This window comes from Neolamprologus multifasciatus, chromosome 6 (assembly GCF_963576455.1).
Source record: "Neolamprologus multifasciatus chromosome 6, fNeoMul1.2, whole genome shotgun sequence".
Lineage (NCBI taxonomy): Eukaryota > Metazoa > Chordata > Actinopteri > Cichliformes > Cichlidae > Neolamprologus > Neolamprologus multifasciatus.
In genome coordinates, this window is record NC_140444.1 from 9,032,662 (window position 1) to 9,051,193 (window position 18,532).

At 41.2% G+C, this 18,532-nt stretch overlaps 1 long non-coding RNA gene across 1 annotated transcript; it reads left to right on the forward strand.

Annotated features, from left to right (window-relative positions):
• The first annotated feature begins 990 nt into the window (after nucleotides 1–990).
• LOC146516348 (uncharacterized) lies at nucleotides 991–17,400 on the forward strand. Its single transcript, XR_014874586.1, has 2 exons — nucleotides 991–1,072; nucleotides 6,059–17,400. It is a non-coding gene; the product is annotated as an uncharacterized LOC146516348 (long non-coding RNA).
• Nucleotides 17,401–18,532: the final 1,132 nt, after the last annotated feature.

Genomic DNA, 18,532 nt, shown 5'->3' on the forward strand with positions numbered 1-18,532 from the left:
TTTCGGTAATTTATTTATGGGCTGCGTTGGCAGCATAGAGGAACCTCATTGGCTGGGAGCAGGGTTCAAGCAGCCGGTGGCGATTACAGGGCAAACGTGACCACTGGATAGACAACGACCGGCCCAGGAAGTCAACAGGAAATGCTTTTTTAAAGACCATAATCATGTTTTGTCAAGTAATTACAGAACGAGACAGAAAATATGAAAACACATGGTAATAATGGGACAAAGCATTGATCATAACTGTACGAAACAACTCCTGATGGTCATGGAGGGACAATAGAGTACAAAGGCATCCATTGTTCCTTGACTCAGTGAACTATGTAGCTCGTTAGGTGGAGCTTTCCAAGATTAAAGAGATGGATATGAGCGGAGGAGTCAAGGCCCGAGGTTAGAACTGGGGGCGAAAATCGACACTCCGCCACTGCAGAAATGATCCAGCTCCCCAGCCCCTGACCCCACAGTGACCTGCAGCCTTTGATTTCTGTCCTCCTTTTTGTCCCCACATCCAGAACACACATCATTTCATCTCTTTGCATATTATTAAACTCCTCCCCACCCTCCTCATCTCTAATAAGGCCTGTCTGACTTTTTTTCGCCTATTCCTCCTTTTTTCTTGTTTTCTTACAACTGTTGTCGTCTTCCTCCCTGTAAGGGGTCCATAATTGATGGATTTCAATGAAAGGTGTAGGTGTGTATGTACATCCACCAAAAGCATTGATATTCTCCCCGAGGCAAAGGAAGAGAGAGGGAGAAAGACAGAGAGGGAGAGAGAGGTGACCCTGCTGGCTGAGTGGCAGTGGCCGTCATGCATAGCATCTCTAAAATGGGGATGGGGGGGTGAATGTCACTTTCAAGTCTCTCCTCGGCACTCTCCCTTAATGAGAGATGGGTTCTGCTCCGCAGACAGCCAAGGGGACCAAGGAAATGCCCTCCCCCCCCTCCTCCCCATTCCTCCCCTCCACCTCTCAGATCTCTAATCCTCCAAGGAGCTGACAGCTCGAAGATCCGCAAGCCTGCATCTCCTCCACCTGCACAACCTCATTTTCCAATCATAACAACAACAACAAAGGTAGGAAGATTTCTCTTCACAGGTATTCTCCCGGTCTTCGTGACACACATATCATCTTTTACATCACTCTTAATCCAAATGATACCAACATACATTCTAACACTGGCTCAAACCACAGCCCCTACTTCACTCTTCTTAAGTGAGGGACGCACACTAATGCTATTTAGCTAGCCAGGCTAGTGATTCATCCATTCCAGCTGAAAGGAAAGGTGAGAGGAGAGATCTCCCAGGACTCCTTGCAGCCCCCATCTGTCAGACACACCCGGCCCACTGATTTACATTTACCGCAAGGATTTATGGGATGCCCGCCACAAAACGAGTCGAAGCAGCAAGAATCATGGGGCGAGAGACAGAGCGGGGAAATTATTCAAAGCAGTGATTATTTTGGGACGGCCATTACGCATGCACACCTGATCAGGGGGTGTCACCCGTGACTCCCCCCATCCACCATGATGGAGAGGGGCCTCATCCGTGCTGCGCTCTTATTTTACCTGGCTTGCATAAAGGAGAATTCTCTTAGGCACCAGGAGAGCCTACTAAGGCTAAATTAGGCCCCCGGACAGGCAGAGGAGAATGGAGAGAAGAGCAGATGAGGCAGTTATGTATGCACAAGGGATTGAGATGAGGGATACTGGTCAAATTCACGATCAATCTTAAACCAAGTGTATCATAGTTATATATTTGCAAATCCAAATTTGCTACTTTCTGTGTAGTAATTGTTTATGAGGTTTTTTCACTATACTAGGCCAGATTCTCCAGCTTCAAGAAAACTTTATATTACATGCATTTAATCTTAAATGCATAAGTACTGCAAATAATTTAAAGCTAAGTACAGCAGATTATCATAAATGTGTGAATTTCTGTATGATTAACAGGTGACATTTGCTAGACCACCTGCACTCTCTGTTATTCAGAAGCCCAGAAAATGTCACAATGACAGCCCTCCTTTCAACATGGCTCTTAAAGCCCTACTCACTTGCCAACTTCAGGAAGGATCATCATTTACAGTCATTACTTACAGCACTTTGCAGTCTGTAGCTGAAAAGGGTTAGCGTAGCCAGCTTTGAGCACATGTTCCTTTGCTGCAGCTTTACAACTAAGGTCAGCTCAACTGCAACTCTCGGCCCTCCTCCTCTCTCCTCCTCCGCTCCCCTTCTCCTCGCCAAGTTCATTACCAGTGGCCCCCAGGTACGACCTGATTTCAATGCACTTTGTTCAATTGCCCTACTTGGAAGATCCTGCCAAAATGGGGCCAGCTGATTATGCGCTACCGCCACTTTGCTTATTTTATTTAATGCTCAAAACAGCAGATCATTTCCATGCTACTTCAATGGCAACTATTCAATTTTTACTTCTCGTTTCATTTGCTACCTCGTGTGTTCAAAGCATCAATTTATTTCTCATGCTAATTACGCTTCATAGCAACATTGGAAAAAAAGTTTTAGGATAGCTTACACTTAGCAAGTGTCAAAGTGGTGTCGAAGAGCAATTGAGAATTTTTGATTAGCTGTTAGCAGTTACCTGACCTCAAGATGAAAAGAGCAAACGTGATATCTTATTTGCAGTGATGGAGTCAACATCGCTGACCTCTAGCATACTGTTCTGCCTTCAGAATGAGATTCATTTAAATCTGTGTCAGTAATTCCACCTGCACTTGTTTTTCATCGTTCTAAGAAAAGAAAGAAAGAAAACCTATGTATTTGAATTACGTGTCTCTGTGTGTATTCTAAAACTATTTATTGCTTCTCCTGTAAACTTAGCAACTCAAGCTTCAATATTGTCACCCTACACCTAAGTCAATGCTACATTTTTCATTTATCTTAAAATGTAGATGTAGAATCCTTATAATATATGTAAAAGTAAGAGGTAAACAATCATTGCTGCAAAGACTTTCTGTGTCAGAAGAACTGGGGTGTTTTATTGCGCCTCTGGCCAAGGCTGTGATCCCCTTACCTATGAGATGCATTTATAGGCATTACAGAACTGGCCAAAGTTCAACACTGAGCAGGATAATATTTCTGTTTTACTACACACTATGTTCCCTATTCATCTACTGCCTGACTGCTAAATAAGTTTTTTTTTTACTGAGTTGAATAACAGACTGGGAGTTACTATTTGAATCCAAGTCAAAGGGACTTACTCGTTCTATGATTGTCTTTTTCCTGGCAGTGACGATCAGCTTACTAAAAATGGCCTTCTCTTTGTGCCAGCTGATCCTGGGATGATGAACCATTTCACTGGGTCCAAAGGAAAGTTGATTTGCCCCCAAAACACAGAATCCTTAATTTGTCTGTTTGAAAGTGGAACACAGAAGGAGAATTGACTGTAGTCCATTTGTGCCACACTAAGTCTCACAGAGAAAGAGGTGTGAGCAAAGTCGACTGTAAGGCTTAAAGAGGCAGCCGGGAGAAAAGCAGCTTGGACAAGAGAAGTGCTGAAGTAGGTGGGCAGATTAGTATCACAAGACTTTGTCAGAAGGATGAAACGATGATGGGACAGTCTTCTCTGCATGATATTCTCAAATGTTGTTACTGATAGTAAAAAAAAAAGATCAGACTGAGAGGTTAAAGCAGCATACTGAATAAAAGCTGTACATTTCAGTCCTTATCAGTTTTTCATGAACAATAACAAGTAGAATGGTTTTTAGTCACAAATTAGCATACTCCACAGCGCCCAGTGCCCCGATACCATTGTCTTTATAGTGAATTGATAGAAAACTGGGGACATGGTGATTGTGAATATGTGGCATAACATATGTGGGAAATATTCGAAGGCTTTTGTGGCCTGACAGAGGAACCACCTAATCTGCGGGATAGCTTTGCCTCAGATAGCACGTCTGAAAGGCTGTTAAGCAAAATAGGACAAAAGGGAGTCTTAATTTCCAATACGGCTTCATCGGTTGTCAACCCAATTAACATATTAGAAGGGATCAGTCTGTGACAACTGTCAGAGCACAACCTCAAAACAAAACCACCATTGTGTCCGAAGGAAACCTACATGCCCTGGTCAGATACACAAGTAGGGAATAGGTAAGAACCATCATGAGGTGAGGAGCCAAAGTGGGCCTGCAGGTGCATAGCTGTTCAGTTTCATCCAGTCTTTAGAAAGATGTCTGCTGTCATGAACTTACATGTGCTCCTTTTTCTGTGGCCATGAAAAAACATATCTCCTCAGACTCGTTTCATTTCCGCAGCCTTATAAGCACACAGCAGAGGCCAGCGTGCCAGATGCACTGATGGTATTAGTGGTGAGTTGCGGCAGTGTTGAGGCTAAGCGCTGGTGACAAAGAGAGATGCCTGGAGGACTCTTCAAACGTCCATCTTCACACAAGATGAAGCGGACAGGACCCGCAGCGGCTCAGAGACAGGATGCCAGTCTAAGCATATGTTGCACAGAGACAAAGCACCAGGGAGCGACAACGGGGCGAGATGGCCACAGAGAGACAACGGGGTTGATACGCGGCATGATAAGAGGGAGGCAAACAGACATGAAGAAAGGCAGACGGACAGACACAGACATGTGGGTTAGAAAAGCAAGAAACTGGGAGGTGGAGGAGTGGGGTGGATGTTGAAAGGAACAGAGAGGCTATGCATGAGAGGAGGAGGGAACGAGGGGTATGAGGGGGTATGGGCAGGGAGGGGTGAAGAGAGGCGGAGAAGTTTGAAGTAAAGTGGTTGGGACATGTGTGACATTGGGGCCCTGGCAGGAGTTGTGTCATTGGTCCATATGACTTGCGTGGAGCCTGGGTGAAGTAACGCGTTGTAACAGTGGTGGAATGGTTACTGTATGTCAGTGACCTTTCCATCAGGGCCCTGTAATGGCATGTCAAAACATGTTGAGGGGCAGCACGCTGCAATGTTGCAGATGACTAATTGTCCTTTGTCTCACAGAACCTGCTGTGTTGGTCACTTCTCCACTAGTTTCCTTTAAATGAAAAAGTGTCTTTGAAAAAAAAAAAGGTGCCAAATCTAAACTTCCATCTTAAGTCTTGCTTCACTCCTCAGCAAATGAAGCTCTGTGTCTTTAGTTGCTGTGGGCTGATGAGAATGAGCAGGGTTCTTCAGTCATGTAAACAAAACCCCTCAGAAGACAAAATGCCACGGCACCCCAGACCCTCCTACCAACAGATCAGATTTGACAAGAAACAGACACGGGCTCAAGCCTTGGCCTTCAGGTCTTGTTGCATTCTTCAACATTTCATAAAACATAAAGTATTATGGAAATGCTTTTCTGTATGTGTTTCATGTGAACTTCTGACACATTCCTTATTCAGATTACTGGCACAATGCTACTTTGGCCACATTTTCTGTTATAAATGAAATGTTCAGTTAATTTGGCTGATTGCTAACACAACACAATGCCACTGTAAACTACAAAATCCACCTGATAACACTTTAGCAGAGTTAAATGGGCACTTTACCAATTTTACACATCAAATTTATTCACTCATCTCAAGGAGTTGTACTCTGCCCGTGAAAACAGATGTTTAATTTCTATTGTGGCTCTCGACAGAGCTTTCTAATGTAATGACATCATCAGGGTTAACTGAGGTTATGATTAGAAACTAAAAACAGAAAGCCTGTAAATAAGGCCATTAACTAGGCAGGAAAATCAAACAAAACATTTGACCAACTTCAGCTGTTTGAACTTTATGCATTTTTTTTTCTTTATTGTGAACTTCCTTTAGGTTTTAAAGCTTGACTGACCTGATAAAGGCTTACATTTTTATGAAGGGTTTCCTATGTATCCAGCTGCCCCATTTTAACCATCAAAGATTCACTGGATTCAAACCAGCTAGGGACCCATTTTAACTTATTTTTTAAAAGAAATTTGGTGACACAACAATATAATTACTAAGTTCCCCAAAATATAATTTTAGTTGGTGAAAAACTTACGTTTTTTTTTTTTGTTTGTTTATTTTTTGCACTGATAGAAAAAATTGTCATTTGCAGTGTTACATTTATGTGGGTTTTTTTTTATTTTCAGGTAATGGATGTCACAATGAAAATGAGCTGAAATAGGGGTGCTCAAAGTCATTTTGGGCAATGAGGAAAACATCCCAAGGAGAGAAAAGCAAATCATTTATGCATCAGAAGTCCACAAACAGCAGCACCATAATACATATACATCATTACGTTAATCATAAATTGGCAAATTAATTTTGTGTTACTATTTTTTGTCTTTTTTTTTTTTAGTTTTGACTTTTCTGGACTTTATGTGCTCACAGTACCAAAAAGCTGCACCTTAAACAGTAAAAACATCATTATCAAAAGATTACTGTAGAAATACAGATATCTGTGGTGAAAAGACTCTGGTAAAAGTACAGATTTAAATTCTTTACCCAAGTAAAGTGGGAAAAAAGCTCCAAAACAGAAAAAATTGCATAGTCAGGGGTTAAAGTTGGATTAGGCAGACATGGGAATCCCGTGATCAGTTGTAGTGATGCAACATGAGGAAAAGAATCACTTAGAAAAGTCACAATAATTTCTCTTGTGAGCTCTAGTAGATCAGCTGACCTGTTATCCTCGATTTAAGCTAATATTGACCACTACAAATGCTCTCCTCTAGTCCAGCATAGTGTATAACTCCGCCAGAGTACTGCAAACTAATCAGTGTAGCCAGCAGTAAACTGCCTAGTACCTTTGAATAACACACAGTTAGTATGTGAATATGTAAGCTTTAACTTTACAGTTAATCAAATGCCACTAAGCAGTCTTTACCTTTGAAAAATGTTTTTCTTCCTCTGCTGGCCTGTCTTTCTTACATCTTTTTCCATCTCTGAGTGAAGGAATCACTCCCACTCCCTTTCTCCCCCAGAGAAATACAGCAGCTGTACCGTTAGCCAGCAGAAACATAGCGTGTGTAACTGAATAGATATTTGTGCTATTTGTCTGGTTGCTGATATTTGTTGAACTGTTGGAAACATTGCATTTAAAACTACCTTCCACTTAAAAATTGTTCAGGCTTGTTAAGGTATGGGCATCTGCACTAAAATCACAGTTCGAGCTTCCTACTGACTATAGTCCTATAATTTATGCATTTTATGCATCATTTTAAATTATATCTTTCTTCGTGCACTGGTGATGGTTATGCCAATAGGATTATCTTTTATCTATGTAGGTTCAAATCTTAGTTTGTAAAAAACCCGTTTTAAAAATGTAACGAGCAGAACGTAGAAACATTTGTTATAAAATCCAGGGGATAAGAATAAATAAAAGATGTCAGTATAATAAAAGTATGGTAACAAATTGCTTGTACTTTACTACTTCCTACCTCTGCAAATCAACCTTGGGTGATACAGTCTGCTAAACTGTGTACTCCGCCTTCAGGGTTAAATATGACAAAAAAGAAGGAAGTGAGAGAAACACAGACAAAAAGACATTTTGAACTTTAATAAGAACACACACCATGGGCCTTCTTGAGGATTAACTCTTTGTTCCCCAAAATACTCAATCAATAACCACCAGGCCCAGACATCTTTATTTGCAGACAGCTCAAATGCTTCTAGAGAGGGGGAAAAAAAGGAACAGAGCCTCCTATTCTTCTTTCTCTGCATGTTTCAAGCACAGTGTTATTCTTCTCTCCATCCTTAATAATCTGTGATGCTTTCAACTTGTCCTTCTTAGTGTGCAGCATTTGTATGTGTGTTTGTGCATTTTAAGGAATTTATACTGCACTGGGTGCGCAGCTATCCTGACAGCTGATATATTAAACATAATAGGAATTCATATGTAATAAATAAACAGCAAAACACAGTGGTATATATTAAAGATATAGTTTTATAAATGCTTGTTTCAAAGGACAGGGCGATTAAAATATCCAGCCAAGGTGAAAGGAGCGTTTGGAAATTGCAGATAAGGGGTGAGAACGACAACGAAGGGGTGCCCTGAACATGTGTTTGCCTCCATAATCCTGAGGCTTCACTCCCACATCCTGGTTTCTTAAAGCTAATCCAAACATAAACAAATAATATTTGCAATACATCTGATTAAAAGAAATATGACAGAATAAGAGACATTGCATGGAGGAAAAAACACTTTTGCTTTTAAAATGTGTGTCCTCATTCCTCCCTCCCTGATGGTGGACTCCCACAGTCCTTGGGCCTTTGTGTCTGTCTCCTCTTTATGAATAGAGGCTTAACCATGGCCTGAAGCAATGCGTCTTCTGCTCCCTCATTGATAGCCAATGCATTATTCATTTATTTTCATCATATCATCAGATGTGCACAAGCTTTACCCAGTTATTTTTGGGGAGATGCATTTATTTATTTAATTTTCTTTTCCTCAATTACTTCTCAGGGCCTCATCGAACGCATTCCCACTATTCAATCATTCATTGCCTCTCAACTTTATCAAGACGCCAGCTGAGATGAAAGCTAGTCTTTATTATTGATTATCAGAGGGATTAGCCCTCAGTGAAAGTTAAGGTTAGCCCCTCAATGCTGTTAGTCAAAGGAAGGGAGCCAGTCCTTTTTGTCAGAAAAGTGCTGCAGCATGCTACCCTCTTATGTGCGTGTTAGACGATTGTATGAATGCAAAGGCAGCAGAAATATTTATCAAATCATACACGCGTTCCTTATAGTCTCATCTTTTCTTCACATTCATTCAAACTACGTGCGCCCAAGGAAAAAGAACGGGGTTTTTTCTAACTTTCAACAGACAAAACGAGCTAGCTAAAGAGAGATGAGGAACTAAGGATTTGAAACTATACCCTGTGTCCACGGTCCTGCATGTATGTCAGTGCCCAGGACCAGTTATCCATAGCTCTTTCCCCTACCTTTCTTTACTTAGAATGAAAGACAAACAAAAACCCAACAGCAGCTGGCTTGCTTGGTGTTTCTCAATAAAAGCATTGCTTCTTTCTCGACCCTCTCTTCATCCAGTGCCCACAAGTCTCCAGCCTTGACCATATATTATCTTTCAGACTCAATGCTTCTCTTCCTCCTCTCTTTTTTCCTCTTCTCTCTTTTTCCCTACCTCTCCAAGAATAAAGCACTCCTAATGACTGTGGGCTCTCAAGGGCCTGCTGGTGCCCGGGTACTCGAAAGTGCGGCGCGGTGGAAAGGGGGGCACCTCCTCCTTCTCTTCCTCCTCTTTTATCACAGGTGAGAATAGAGGGTCAAGAGGGGTTAATGTGCTGCTGTTGCACAGAGGTTTGGGCTATCACCATGGCAGCAAGCATGTCGAATACCAAAGTGTATATCCTTCCTCCTAAAAGAAAGGTTTGTTTGTGACTTGTTTTTTTGGCCTTTGGGTTCAACTTCATTTTCAAATTGTAGGTTGAAAAGGTTTAACTTTGACTCTTTCAAGAAGGATAAAGGTGAAAAAAATGATGTTGTAGCAAATGTGAAACTGCTGTTGATCCAGTTTTAGGGAAATGTTGTTTATGTTTAACAGAGAGCACTAAATTAGCCCAGAAGCACTTTTAGCAGTCCCTAGGTCTGCAGCCCATGAGAGAAAGGTCACAGCGTCAAGGGCTTAGGTCACCTGATGGGTTCAAGGGAACATTCATTGTGAGGTTCACTGGTGAACCACGATGATGTGCGCGCATGTACACACACAAAGTAAAAAGCACTTTTGGTCTTGGCATATGTGGCACAGATACAGCAAGAAGCAGAGAAATTGTTTGCTTGCTGCAGACCTGAGAAAATTAATCATTAAAACCCTGCAAGGCTTCTTGTGCTAATTTAACTTCAGCAAATAATATAGCTTGCACCTTTATTCTTGTCCCCTCAAACATGAAACAAATGCAGGCAAATCTAAAATAATTAATTTCAAAGGATGTGAATTAAAGAAAAAATTCCATCTAGCCACACTGATGTAATTTACATTCTGATTTCTGCGATTTCTGCACTTTCTTTATTTTGCTCGCTCACAGTCTCTCAAGATTCTCGCTTTAATATCAGTGCGGATCAAAAGCCTTTCATTAAGGTTTTCTGCACTCCTTCCAGCATTGTTTGGCTCCTAGGATAACAACAAAGTGCTTTCCCCTACTCCGGGGCCAGGTTAGCTGAGAAGAAAGGAACAGTTATTCCTGGGCTAAGTTCACATCAAACACAAGGGGCTCCAAGTGAGAGAAGATGAAAGCGCCAGGCCTGACCCGGAAGATTAGACCAACTCTGCTGCCAGCTCTGTAGCACCCAGGGGCCATCCTCACTCTGAGATCCTACCCCTCCTCTTCGTACAACACAATGGACTTTAGCACAGAACAAGCGTAGAAGAAGAGAGTAAAAAATGAGGTGAAAAGGAGGATACAAAAAGAATAGAGAAGGAAAGATACCGAGAAGCAGTGCAAGGAGGACAAAGAAGGAAAAAGAAATGGATGAGCAGGAAAAGAAAAATGCAATATAATTTTAGGAGTGTAAAACTGCAGACTATCCCAACCTACTTTTCTCGCCTCTGCTGCCGCCTCCTCTGACAGATAGCAGTGAGGCAAGAAATAATGCCGATTATCATAATTGCTTAAAGTGTGTGTGAATATTCATGATTTCTCCAGCCTTATTATAGCAACAAATCCATGGCACAATGAATGTAAATTCATTGTGATTATTTTACATAGTGCAATGCCCCCAGTCCTTTCCCCTCCTCTGTGTGTGTGCATGCATGTGAGGACTGCAGCTGGGGGTGTCAAGGTTGGGTGCTATCTCTTACTGGCCCTCATCAGCCGGCCGAGCTGTTGCTATGCATCACATGCAGAGGAGAAAAAAGGCTGTTATGTGAAAGGAAAGGGGTAAGATGGTGGCATGCAAGAAGTGGGAAATGAGGACAGAATAATGGAGTAACAGCAAGAGTGTAAAAGTAAAGGCATTTAGTAAAGAAGAAAAAATGTAAGGAGGGGTCGTCTATTCATCTCTTCATGCATTTATAACTTTACTATCAAAGTTAGGGTTTTTTTCATAGGTTAAAAGGACAATAAATAAGTCTAAATAAAGGAGAATATAAGTTCTTGATGGTGATGTGTTGAAATTGGTTGTACAAAGTGAAGTTAGGATACTTAACGTAATGAAAATATCAAGATAGCAAGTCACACACACACAAACACACACATACACATGTCTCCTCCTGCTCCTGTGCCCATGCGTATGAGGTGCCAGATGGCACAGGACAAATGCTCCTGAGGGGAAACAGCGCGGCGACCCCTCCCTCTCTCACCCGTACTTTCTCACACATTGAAGCCACATGGAAACAGAGCTGTGTTGGGGGGAAGGGGAGAGGAGGGTTAAGGTTATCGATGATGCCTATCAAAGCATACACAAAGACATACGCACACAGAAGCTATGCACTGACTAATTCCCAAGATGCAGCGATATCAAGGCATGTCTTGACATATTCTCAGGCGGGCAAAGAATCTGAATAGCCCTTAAAAATTTGGCTAGTCTGTGGGCCTTTTGCACTGCCTCAAGGACGGTGCTCTACAAACATTAGCTAACTTCACTTCGTCTACCGTCTGAAGATGCTATCTCACCTCCGCCTGCATGGCACACGGTGACCCACCCTCAGACCTCGGCTGCTGTGCAACAACAGGACCCATGAATCCTGTCCAAAAACTTTCATAAAGAGCGGTGATGGTTTTGGGTGAGTGGTTCAGAGACAGAGAGATAGAGCAGATAGTAAGTTCAGGAATGAATGTGGGTGAAATTACCAGAGCTAGGGCATACTGGGGGTTTTTGCTGGTAGTGGCTATTTTAATCAAAGTACCACCATGGTACTATGTGTGTCACACAAGTATAAACAGTGTAGTAGAGTTATAAAGTGACATTTCAGTATTTACAGTCAGTCACTTTTTCATATCATATGACTATCATTTCTTTCATTAATTATAAAATACAGACATCAACATCCACAAAGTGTCAGAGAAGGTAGAAGTATGTTAATAAGCCAGATTTTTCAGACATTTCTTTTAAGAAGTCAAGACCAAAGTTAAACACTTTACAAGTTTGACAAACAACACACAGTTACCCCTGCCCAAGCTAACTTCCAGTGGGACAATTTGGTGGATCACATACTGACTTCAGCTAGCAGGAATTATATTTATTCCGCCTTGCTTAAAGAAATTTAGTGTACGAGTAAGAAGTCTTTGTCTGGTACAATTATTTGATTGCACACCAGGCTGAATAGCGGGCTTGTGAAATTGGTCAGAGGCACTCAAGGTACCAAGAAGATCTCTGCACTTTTGAATCTTCTACCAGAGAGGCACACTGAACTGTTTCTTAGCTTTTCCCAAAATCTGATTTAGTTCAGTATTCTTTCCTGCTTACCATTCATCCTAGTAAGGAGTTTACTGGTCATCAAACAGAAAGCTCTTATAAATCTGAACATCCCAAGAGATGCAAGACAGACAAAGAAACACAAGATTTTCTCAAGAGATACCAGTCTTATTTGAAATGAAGGCAGCTTATGATACATTTTATATTTTTTTGTCCACTCTGTACTTGTCTGTTGTGGTGAAGAGAGAGATGACCGCAAAAGCAAAGCTGTTGATTTAGGTGTCGATCTATGCTCATACCTTCACCTATGGTCATGAGCTTTGGGCAATAACTGAAAGAATAAGATCACAGATACAAGCGGTGGATATGCATTTTCTCCAAAGGGTGTCTTAGTTCAGCTTTATTCATAGGGTGAGAAGTTCAGTCATTCAGTCTGTAGCTGTGCTGCTCCTCCACGTCAGTTGAGGTGGTTTGGGGAACTGATTAGGATGCTTTTTGGCACCTCTTGGGTGAGGTGTTCCAGGTATGTTCTGTTCCTGAGGTACCAGAGTTAAACCAGGACACATTAGAGAGAGAGATTAAATCTCTCGGCTGGCCTCAGAGCGCTTTGTTGTTTCCCCAGATGAGCTGGAGGAGGTGGCTTGGAAAAGATAGGTGTGGGCTACTCTGGTTAGGCTGCTGCTCCTGAGACTCAGCCTTGGAAATAAGAAAGAAAAAAGCACAGATAGAAGGATGGACATTTTGCTTCCACTTAGTACTGATGTTTTATTGTAACCTAAAAAAATATATAAATATATTTTGATGGCAGAATAGTTGTTATTATAAAGCTACAATATTCTTGAAAGGCCAATAGAGTAAACTAGAATGGAAGTGAAACCTGAAAACTGTGATGTAAAGTTACATTTTTAAAACCTTTTGGATTATTTGACTATTATTTTTTTTCAGCATTGCCTCCTAGTCAGACTTTAACAACTTGATAACAACTTTCAAAAGACAATCTTCAAATACAAAACGTTCCATAATTCGATAATTAATTGACATTTCTTGGGCAATGGCTACATTTGAGCATTGCCCGAATGTCTTTGGGCAAAATACTGAACCCTAAATTGCCCACAGTGTGTCCATCACCGTAGGGATAAACATGTGTGTGAATAGGTGAAAGTGACTTGTAGCCTAAATTAGCTATTTGAGGTGGCAAATAGAAACTTGAGTACAAGCAACAGTCACAGTATATTCTCTTCTGAGCTATTCAGTTATATCTGGCCACAGTTATATCCAAAATACCTCTGTCTTTGCATGCCTGAAGAGTGACCTATTTGATTTAGTCTCACTCCTCTCTCTCTGTTGCGGCTTGGAAGAAAAGACTGCACTGGGAGGACAGGCCAAGATGTCCCAGTGGGCTCCACCACTTATCACCAGCCTTCTGAGATTCCACCAAGATTCACCCCCTTATGAATAATCTCAGCCACCGGCACAACGGAGCATTGGAAGAGGAAAAAAAGCGTCAGATTATTTAGAAAGACACAGGCAGGGATGGAGATAGTTGGAGGGGAAATGAGGAAAAAAGAGAAAGAAGGGAAGGGAAGAGAAGAGTGAGGAAGTCTTTTGATGTGTTTCCCCCTTCAGTGCAGGCATCAGGGTGGATGGTAGATCCAAAGCTAGCCCCACTGCTTGAAGGGGCTGACTGGTTTATTAAACGCTCCCACCGCCCCCATGCCTCCAAGCATGATGGGATTAATGCTGGCATAACCCTTTACTTAATTCATTACAGGGGGACGCTGGCTAATTTGATTTGATATTATTTTAATAAAGTTCTGTGATGATTTGGAAGATTGTTTCAGGCTATCAGAAATAATTTTCCAGTTATTACTGCTGTTCAGGCAAGTCCTTTGATAGCTGCAGTCAGTCTTAGTGTGCAGAATACATTAGCCGTAAGTGCAAGTACTTTAGCTACAAAGCTGCTAAAGAAATACTAATAATGAGACGACTCTGAATTGCTGAGTATTGTGAAATGATGTTAAGATGTGCTGTGGGCAGGCGCTGCGTAGAACAAACATGACAGAAGAGGAAGAAGAAAAGGGGTAGGAGAACAGAGAAAGAGATAGAGCAGTGGAGCAATATTTTGTATGCGTTGAGCTTACACATGTCACCATTGTTAAATCTCCCAGGGATACATGGTTGCCTTTCAGAGGAGCACCAGTGCTTTGTGTTATTCATGTGATTACTGAAGGGACTGCTGCTAGTGTAGGTGTCTCGGAACAAAAAGACAGTCCATTTTCTTTTTTCGGGGCTGTGGATTTTGTCAGTGCACAAATGATGAGATGTAGAGCATTAAAAATGACACAATAACAATTGTAATCTTCGGAAAATAGATAATGGTTTTAACAGACTTTTTAGAAGTGTTTGCTATATATTCCTAATACAATGAGCTTATTTTATTTCCAATGTGTTTTGCTCGGCTGTACAGTAGTTTTAGAGAACAAACAGGTTTTGAATCCATCTCGGTAATATATTAGTCCCTCAGTGTTGGAATAATCCTGTTTTCCACCGAGCCATTTGTTCACCTCATCAGACTTTGCCAGTTCTATATAATCTCAGTACTGTCTCTTCACCTATTTACATATTGCTTAAGATAATTGAAGACACTGTAGATGTCTCACACTATTTCCTTAAGCCTCCTTCCAGACCTTGCAAGTTTTGCAAGTGGAGGGAACGAAACGCGGTGCTGAGGGTTCGGGGAGGGGTTTGAACTGTATAGTAGTGACAGTGTTTTTGTTTTGCTTTTTCCTTAAACCCCAAATGACACACATTTCCCTCTGAAAAGATAAGCCCTCAGTCAAAGGCCGCGGGAGATGTCTGGGACCCTGTGAAAGAAGTGGGGGAATTACCTACCAGGGGTCTGGCATGAAGGGGAGAGTGGGTGGAGGGGTGAGGATGGAGAAAGAGGTAGGGGGGTGGGGGGGTTACCCTTATTCATTAGTCCGTCTGGGGTCCAAGGCGGGGTCACACAATGTGACGGTTGTTCTCCAGACCCCCAGACCCCAGCAGACACGTTTAATGGCCACCGTTTCCTCTCCAGACAGAAAGAGAAAAAAAGGGAGGAGGACAGAGCTTGGAGTGAAGGTGACAGAGGGGGGGGGATGGACTTTGACAGAGAAAGAGGAGAAGGATGAAGAAAGAAGTATAGAGAAAAAGCGAAAGGACTAAAGAGAAAAAGCAGCGAAGGGAAAACTAAGATGAGTGATTCAAGTGGACCAGCATGAGATGCATTTTTTGATCACTGTAGTTTTCATTTGGGGCATGTTAGTACCTGCCCTGGGAGAGAAACGGTAGAGTTCCCACCTCTGTTTTTTCACAGGATCTGCAGTTCACAGGTCACAATTTAGAACAATTATTTGTCGAGGTGCATAGTTACCATGGGTAAGTGGAATAGCGCAAATGCGGAATTTCACAGCCGATAGCAAATGTCTCCTTAAAAAAAACTAAAAGAAACATGGTCCCTACTTTACATAAATACTTTAGGAGGACTAGACAAAGGCAAGGTTAAAACCAATTCAAACTTTTACTTGATGCTCCACACCAGCATCGGCAAACCAAGAGGAATGATGTTCAACTTCTCATCACTTATGGAAATGCAATGCAAATTATATGTATATCACCCTGTATTTTTGTTCCATATGTGCGTTTTAACCAAGGCATTTGATAATGTCAAAATGTCAGAGGTGCCAGTAATAGCTAGCTTTCTTTAAGTTCATTATATCCGCTGAGATATGCTGCTCCAGGTTCAGTAGTATGGCCCCAGGCAGAAATCAATGTCCACAAAAAGGTTTTTTGATACCAAAGCAAGTAATCAAGGTTATAGAAAAGGGCACGCATTAACACAATTTCACTGAAATATGCAGAGTTCATGTGCATATGTTCTCAGATTAAATCAAAAACTCAAATGTCAAGTGTAAATGCATGCAGATCCAGGCAAATAGGGCAGACCTTCTGATATCGATACTGCGACTGCAAGGTTCAGTGAGGCAAAATGAATTTATGTAATGATCAGTCAGTGAATACAAATCAAATACAACTAATGCTTGATATTTAGCCTTTCCCAGGAATAGCTTATTGTATCAATTGATTTTCCTCAAAACACAAATTTCACGCAAAAATATTAGCTTCTGCTCTTATTTGTTGCCCGACACCAAGTCGATACCAAAACTAACAGATGTTTGAACACGTCGTAATGAATAAAGACAAATTGTTTCAATCTGATAGGCAGTTGTGTTTTTTTCAGCAATTTAGGTTGACATAAGGTTTAAGATGGAATTAGAAGATATAACATTAACTACAAAGGTATGCTTGCCTACATCCTTCTCCAGAGCTTCCCTCTTACTCCCTAGAGTGAAAGGTAGTAATTTGTCACTTTACGCTGGATCCAATTAGATTAATTGCATTAGACAGGCTAGTTTAGTGAAACCCCCTCCTTTGGAACTGAAAGATGTGGGTTTTCTGTCTTTTTTATCCTATCTGTCCTTAATACGCTGTTTCTATCCCCACCGGGTTTAGCCATGATCTTGAAAGATTTTAGTATCCACAATTGATTTATATATTGCAAAAAAAAGCAGCGAGGAACATAAAAAATAAAATGCTGTTCTTACCTGGAGACAAATTATTGTTTTACACTATTTAACAGCAATGAAACACCACAAATAAATACCCGACCCACCCATCCGCATGTCTCAACCATGCTAAAGGTGCACAAATAAGAGCTTGTTCCTCCATAAAACCCCTCATGTCTGCATGTTCCTCTTTAAAGTATTGTGACTAAAACACATGTTGGTGCTGTCAGAGCCTTAGTTAGTACTCTTCATCCTGCTGACTAGAGCAAGAAGATTAGGGGTCATGTCAGCTCCAGATTATTGGAGGGTTTTACATTTATAAACTCGTGCTGGCTCTAATTTAACTGCACCTTCAGGGACCTTAAAGTGTGGCTGGAATGAGAGAAACAGATGTGGGGCCCCGTTAATGGGAAAATAGCAGCAATGGACACAGAGACAAGGCCACGCAGGCTCATCTTCTCCCTCCTTGTCTCTTTTTTCCTCGTCTGATTTGTCTTTCTTTCCTTTTTATCACTTCCATAGATTTTTTCCCCCCCTTGAATCTCATCTTTCCTCTCTTGTTTCCTTTTCTCTCCTCCCCTTTCTCTCCCATGTCCTCTTCTAATGTGAAGCTTTGCGAAACCAGGCCGGGTTTCATGCCATGCACTGTTGTCAAGTGTGTTTCTTGCCAAGTGCTCAGTGTTCAGGGATACTACCCTGGCACTGGGGCACTGGCCAGGGCCAAGCCTCTGTAGCTTGTGCTCTGCTAAGCTGGCAGTGTAGTTGAAAGTTAAACACCTTGGACTGTGAAATCAAAGGCACCACAGTGATTTAACTTGCATGATCTTTGCAGAATATTATGTCACCAAGTCCTCAGGGTAAGACGGATGTAGCTGATAGAGATTATGCCATGTGAGAGATTGCATTCTGCTGCTTCCACTTTATATCTCTGAATGGAAAATGGTTTTAGCCACATCACTGTAAGGCATTTAATACTAACCCGAGTGAACGTGAGCAATGACAGGGCGAATGATTTCTTTACTAACTTGCTAGTTAACTCGCTTTTATCATCTGAACCTCTGACCCTCTCAATCTCTCTCTACTGGATTATTTTAGATTCTCAACAAGAAAGGGGTCAGAGTTTAAAAGGGTTTTCTTCTCATTTATGGACCGTTGAAATCATTTAAAAGGTACTTGCTAACATTCATCACTTATCAAGTAGTTCCTGATTAGTTCCTTATTTTTTAATTATATTCAATTAAATTGAATTAATGTAATTTAATCACTTCTGGAAACAGCTCCCAGATGAGATTTGGGAGACAGATTTTTATGAAAAATTATTTTTAAGAGGAGGAGGCTTAAAACTTTCCTTTTGTGGTTAAGCCTGAATCAAGTGACACTGCTATAGGCTCAGGCTTTTTTTTTAAACTAATCGTTATCTGATGAGTCATATTCGATTTTCCAGTATTTTTGTTTAAGCAGGTGATCATTATCTAGTTCATAGATGCAAACTAGACATAATTAGACTAATTAGAAACTATAAAAATACATTACCTATGAGGTCTAACAATTATTCGTTCTTCCCCTCTAACAGTTCCTCATAGTTAAATTTATCAATTTAAAGCAGTCTGCATATGTAATGTGCTTATATATTAAAAAGAAAATATA